This window comes from Macaca mulatta, chromosome 7 (genome assembly GCF_049350105.2).
Source record: "Macaca mulatta isolate MMU2019108-1 chromosome 7, T2T-MMU8v2.0, whole genome shotgun sequence".
Lineage (NCBI taxonomy): Eukaryota > Metazoa > Chordata > Mammalia > Primates > Cercopithecidae > Macaca > Macaca mulatta.
Window position 1 is genome coordinate 131,363,303 of NC_133412.1, and position 5,721 is coordinate 131,369,023.

The 5,721-nt window shown below is 41.8% G+C and overlaps 1 non-coding gene across 1 annotated transcript; it reads right to left on the reverse strand.

The window, feature by feature from the left end:
- Positions 1–640: 640 nt before the first annotated feature.
- TRNAK-CUU (transfer RNA lysine (anticodon CUU)) lies at positions 641–713 on the reverse strand. The gene has a single exon. It is a non-coding gene; the product is annotated as a tRNA-Lys (tRNA).
- Positions 714–5,721: the final 5,008 nt, after the last annotated feature.

The window sequence follows — 5,721 nt, forward strand, 5'->3', positions numbered from 1 at the left end:
CCTATCCAAATTTTCACATCTCAGTTGTTTTGTACGTCTTCAAAGAGCCTTTACTAGAATCTTAATTTCCTAGTATCCATCCCCAAGAAGAATGGAAGAAAACTTGATGTATGCACTGGTGGTATAAATCTCACTACAAAAAGAACTATTTTTCACTATATATTTCTTCAGGGATAGACTCCATATTGAGTGGAGGAAAAAGAAGGACACAGAGAGAGAGAAACAGAGAAGGATAAATTGGTTCTTTTTCTTCCGAGTCCTCAGGTGCCTCCAAATGTTTTTACATCCGGTCTCTTAAATTTTAGAAAAGCAGCCAAAATGTGGCGCTCATAAGTTTGTTAAGATAACAATTAAAACTGCCCTCTACCACCAACTATGCAAGTATGCATAGTAACACAAAAAACTAGTCTTCAACAGTGGGCATTTGGTTTCCTGTGTGTTTTAAAGAGAACACGGGGAGGGGACATGTGATTTCAATTGCACAAGCACAGTTTGTGACCTGTTTCGTTTACAAAAGGAGAACTTTTTACTGGAGAATCTGGTTAATACTGAAAGTGTTTAAACTAATTCGGCTTAAGAACTCTGTAGTTCAGGTGCTTTAGAGAAACCATTTAAGTTTCAGAAGAAAAATTTCAAGCCGCGCCCAACGTGGGGCTCGAACCCACGACCCTGGGATTAAGAGTCCCATGCTCTACCGACTGAGCTAGCCGGGCGCCTGTCACAGTGCTTTACATTTCTACCTCTTGAGGAGTATTTTAACTACATGGTTTGCTCCTCCCCGTAGTTTCTTTTGTAAACAAATGTGTAACGTACTGTTAGATCGGCACTTCAGAATTATTTTTAAAGAGTGTTCTAAATATTTAATTGTACTTAGATTTAAGAATGTTTGTATATGTATCCAAAGATCATTGAAAACATGCGAGTCTTTATCATTACAGAGTCATTGAATCTTTTAAACAAAGTGTTTAAAAATATTTACCAACCAGTATGTTTTGTTTACATAAATACATATCAAGGCCATCCAACTTCCATCAAATGGCATACTGGATTCCTACATGTTTGGGCTCCGCATTTAAGAAACAAAGTCCAATCTCTGAGAGGTTAGTTTCCCTGAACAGCCGCGGGGATTAGCTATTTTCTTTAGTATGGTCTGATGAAGGAGAGTTAAATTCAGAAAAGGAGGCTTCGAGTCAATTAACATAAATTCTCTTTCGAGTAATTGTCTGGCAATGAGCGACAGGACGTTTGGAGGGTGCTATTATTCTCCTCAAATGACAGAAGCTGGGAGGAAAGAATTACAGTCTCTAAATCTAATGGTAAAGAATGTGAACTCTAAGAGGCAAAGGATCAGAAACCTGATTTTAATCAAATTACCATAGGAGATACTGGAATAATGTCATATGGAAATATATATATTCTGAAATGATGGTGAACCTTTCTAGATAAGAAATTCTGGCCGGGCGCGGGACGCCTATAATCCCAGCACTTTGGGAGGCGGAGGCAGGCAGATCACGAGGTCAGGAGTTCAAGACCAGCCTAGCCCCCGCTCCTGTCTCTACTAAAAATACAAAAAATTAGCCGGGAGTGGTGGCCGACACCTGTAATCCCAGCTACTCGGGAGGCTGAGGCGACAGTGCGGGACTCCATCTCAAAAAAAAAAAATTTCTTCTAATTTCTGTGATAATGGAGAGGGGTGTGGTTATACTACTGCTTAGCAGTGCAAGTTAAAGACCAATTTGTAAACCTGAAAATAACAAATAATTCTTACGATGGTATCCCCAAAGCACAGTATTTGGAAGCTAGATACATTGGGCATCACATTTCCTGAGGTATTCAATTTAAAAATAATAAGATACGTCATAAAATAGTATACATTTAGAGTTGCCTTGCTCTGTCGCCCAGGCTGGAGTGCAGTGGTTTGATCTCGGCTCACTACAACCTCCGCCTCCCAGGTTCAAGCGATTATCCTGCCTCAGCCTCCCAAGTAACTGGGATTACAGGAACCCGCCGTCATGCCCGGCTAATTTTTGTAGGGACCGGGATTCACCGTGTTGGCCAGGCTGGTCTTGAACTCCTGATCTCAGGCGATCCACCCGCCTAGGCCTCCCAATGGGCTGGGATTACAGACATGGGCCACTACGCCTGGCCTTTTTTTGTTTTTTCTTTTTTTGAGAAGGAATCTGGCTGGGCGCGATCTCAGCTCACGGCAACCTCCGCCTCCCGGGTTCAAGCAATTCTTCTGCCTCAGCCTCAGCCTGCGGAGTAGCTGGGACTACAGGCATGCACTACCACGCCCAGCTAATTTTTGTATTTTCAGTAGAGACAGCGTTTCACCATGTTGGTCAGGCTGGTCTCGTACTCCTGACATCAGGTGACCTGCCTGCCTTGGCCTCCCAAAGTGCTGGGATTACAGGCATAAGCCACCGCGCCCGGCCGAAAGAGCCCCCAAATTCTTAATTATTAATAAATATTGAGTGCACTAGGTGCTCAAATAGTGTTTATCACACACAGGTAATGATGTTAATTAAAAGATTAACTGGATACCTAAACAAGTTTTGAGTACTTATGGTTTACCTCCAAGGCCAACCCTTCTGCAACTATTAACCTTTAGCTTTCTTCACCCCTTTCTTGAACTATCGTGGTCTAAATCGGAACTCCCCAGGAAAGAATTGCAATTAGAGGCCAGGTGCAGTGGCTCAGGCTTGTAATCCCAGAATTTTGGAAGGCCAAGGAGGGCGAATCACCTGAGGTCAGGAGTGTGCGCTCAGTCTGGCCAACATGGTGAAACCCAGTCTCTACTAAAAATACAAATATTAGCGGGGCATGGTGGTGCACACCTGTAATCCTATCTACGCGGGCTGTTGAAGCAGAAGAATCGCTTGAACCCCGGGGGGTCAGAGGTTGCAGTGAGCAGAGATCATGCCACTGCACTCCAGCCTGGGTGACAGAGCAAGATTCAGTCTCAAAAAAAAAAAAAAAAAGAATTACAACTGGAATGTTTTAACGAGGGTTAGGTAAATTAAGTGGCCAGTCTTCCAAGTAATTCAAGTCCTTTTATCTATCAATTTGTTCAAAAATAAAAACATCAATTGTAATGCTTCATTCGCAGGAAAAAGCAATTGAAATTCCTTTTTCCCCCTTACTTTCTATATCCAATTCTGCAAACCCTATGTCTTAGCCCATATTCTGCTGCTATAACAGAATACCACAGACTAGGTAATAACAAACAAGAAAAGTTTATTTGGCTCACGGTTTTAGAAGTTCAAGAGTATGGCACTGATACCTGGCAAGGGCCTTGTGCTGTATTATCCCACGACAGAGGATCAGAAGAGCAAGCGAATATGTGAGACAGAGAGCTGAAATCCAGTGAAATTCATCCTTGTATTAGGAACCCACTCCCAAGATAACTAACCCATTCTAGAAATGACATTCATCCACAGTGCCCTCATGATCTAATCACCTCTTACAGGCCCCACATGGCAATACCATTACATTGGCAATTAAATTTCGACACGTGTTTTGAAGAGGACATTCAAACCATAGCACCCTACACATCTGAAATCCATCCACACATTTCCACCTCCACTGCCACCACTTTAGTCCAAATCACTCTCCATTACTGCTAGCTCACAAAAGTGCAATAACTTTCCAACTAGTATCCCTGTTTCTCTTCTTTCCCTTAGCTATCATTCTTCACACAGAAATAAGAGCTCATTTAATGATTTAAATCAAATCATATAATTCTCCTGCTTTAAAAACTCCTGATAACCTCACAGTAGAAAACCAGTAATAAATGTGAAAGGAATGACGGAATTAGAAAATCACCATTTGGCAACCATTGTAATAATAAATTCAAACAAGAATCATCAGATATTAGAATTAATGAGTGAAATGTTGAGGCGTAAACAGGACGTGTACATATTCTCAAAGTATTTCCTCACAAGATACTAATTACAAAGGTAAAAGTAGAAACATTATCAGGGATAAATCTTCAGCCAGTGATCAAAGTTAACATTATCAGCAATAAAACAACTAACATCATGTCCCTAATACAATGCTCTGACATGAATGAATACAAGGTCATTTCTGTAGTATTCCTGCCACAAATGCATCACTTTAATCAAATAACAACAAAAAAATCAAACCTAAATTAAGGAATATTCTACAAAATAAATGGTTTGTATTCTTCGAAAATCTTCATGTCATGATAACTGAAGAAATACTGCTGGGCGCAGTGGCTCACGCCTGTAATCCCAGCACTTTGGGAGGCCAAGGCGGGCGGGTCACAAGGTCAGCAGATCGAGACCATCCTGGCTAACACGGTGAAACCCCGTCTCTACTAAAAAATACAAAAAATTAACTGGGCGTGGTGGCGGGCGCCTGTAGTCCCAGCTACTCGGGAAGCCGAGGGAGGAGAATGGCGTGAACCCGGGAGGCGGAGCTTGCAGTGAGCGGGAGATCGCGCCACTGCACTCCAGCCTGGGCGACAGAGCGAAACTCCGTCTCAAAAACAAACAAACAAAAAAACCTGAAGAAATACTAAGCAGCTATTTTCCAGACTAAAGCAGACAACTGAATGCAAGGTGTGATCTTGGATTTTCTTTAGCTATGAAGGACTTTATAGGGAAAATTACCGCCCCCAAAAAAGAAAGTTGATAGATCACAGTATTGCTAGTTTTCTAATTTTCACAATAATACTGTGTCTATGTAAAATAATGCTCCTGTGTTGGGGGGGAAATACACACTGACGTATTAATATTTAGGAGTAAAAAAAGGCTGATGCCCTATTTACAATCGGATTAAAATTCAAACCACTTCAAGATTTGCTGTCATGTGCACTTGTTCTCTTCCCGTCACTCTTCCCCACTTAATGAGGGGTCACTCTGACGTGACAGTTCCTAGCGCAAGCCAAGTTTTTTTACTGTTCCCTCAACCACTCTTTTGTTATCCTATTTTAAATATCACTCACTTAGAAAGTCATTCCCTGAGCACACTGCCTAAAGTTAGTACCTCCATTCTCTATTAAAGCACTCTTCCTTCTTACTATTTTGCTTATTTATCGTTATCTATTTCTTCCTACTGAATGTAAATTCCATTAGAAACGGTGGTATGTTCTGTTTACAGTTTTTTCTTGAACACGTGGAATACATTAGCGCTCAATAAATATCTTTAATCAGACATATCTTTAACTCTACCAAAAAGCGTTATACTCATAGAAAGAGTACTAATACTTGTGTAAAATTCCAAGCTGAATTCAAAGACGATACCCTTGAAGCGAAACTTCCCGAGAGCCTGGCATAAGAAGGTGAGGTGGATGCCATCAAGATTCTAGGTCAGGATGGGGACGCGGAGGAAGACAGGTTACTTCGCCCCTACTGCTTTTTCTATTCTTTGTGAGTATACGAGCATCTCTCCCTTTTGCTTAAAGACAGAATACAGTGACGAGGAGGGAATAATAATATAAAAAGATAAATAATAATTCCTAGGAAAGGAATAGAGCAGCTTCTCAGATAAAACGACGCCAAAAACTCAAAGTACGTGAACTAAAGGCGGAGCCTTTGCTTTCCCCAACCCCGCCTCTATTGCTTCTGAACATGCGCGCCGCCAGCCTCTAGCGTCCCGCTTCTTTCCCACAATACTCCTGGTCCTGGGGGCCGGAGCCGCGGAACGAGCCACAGAGAAAAAGGTTATTGGTTGGCGATGCAGCCAATGAGCGGGTCT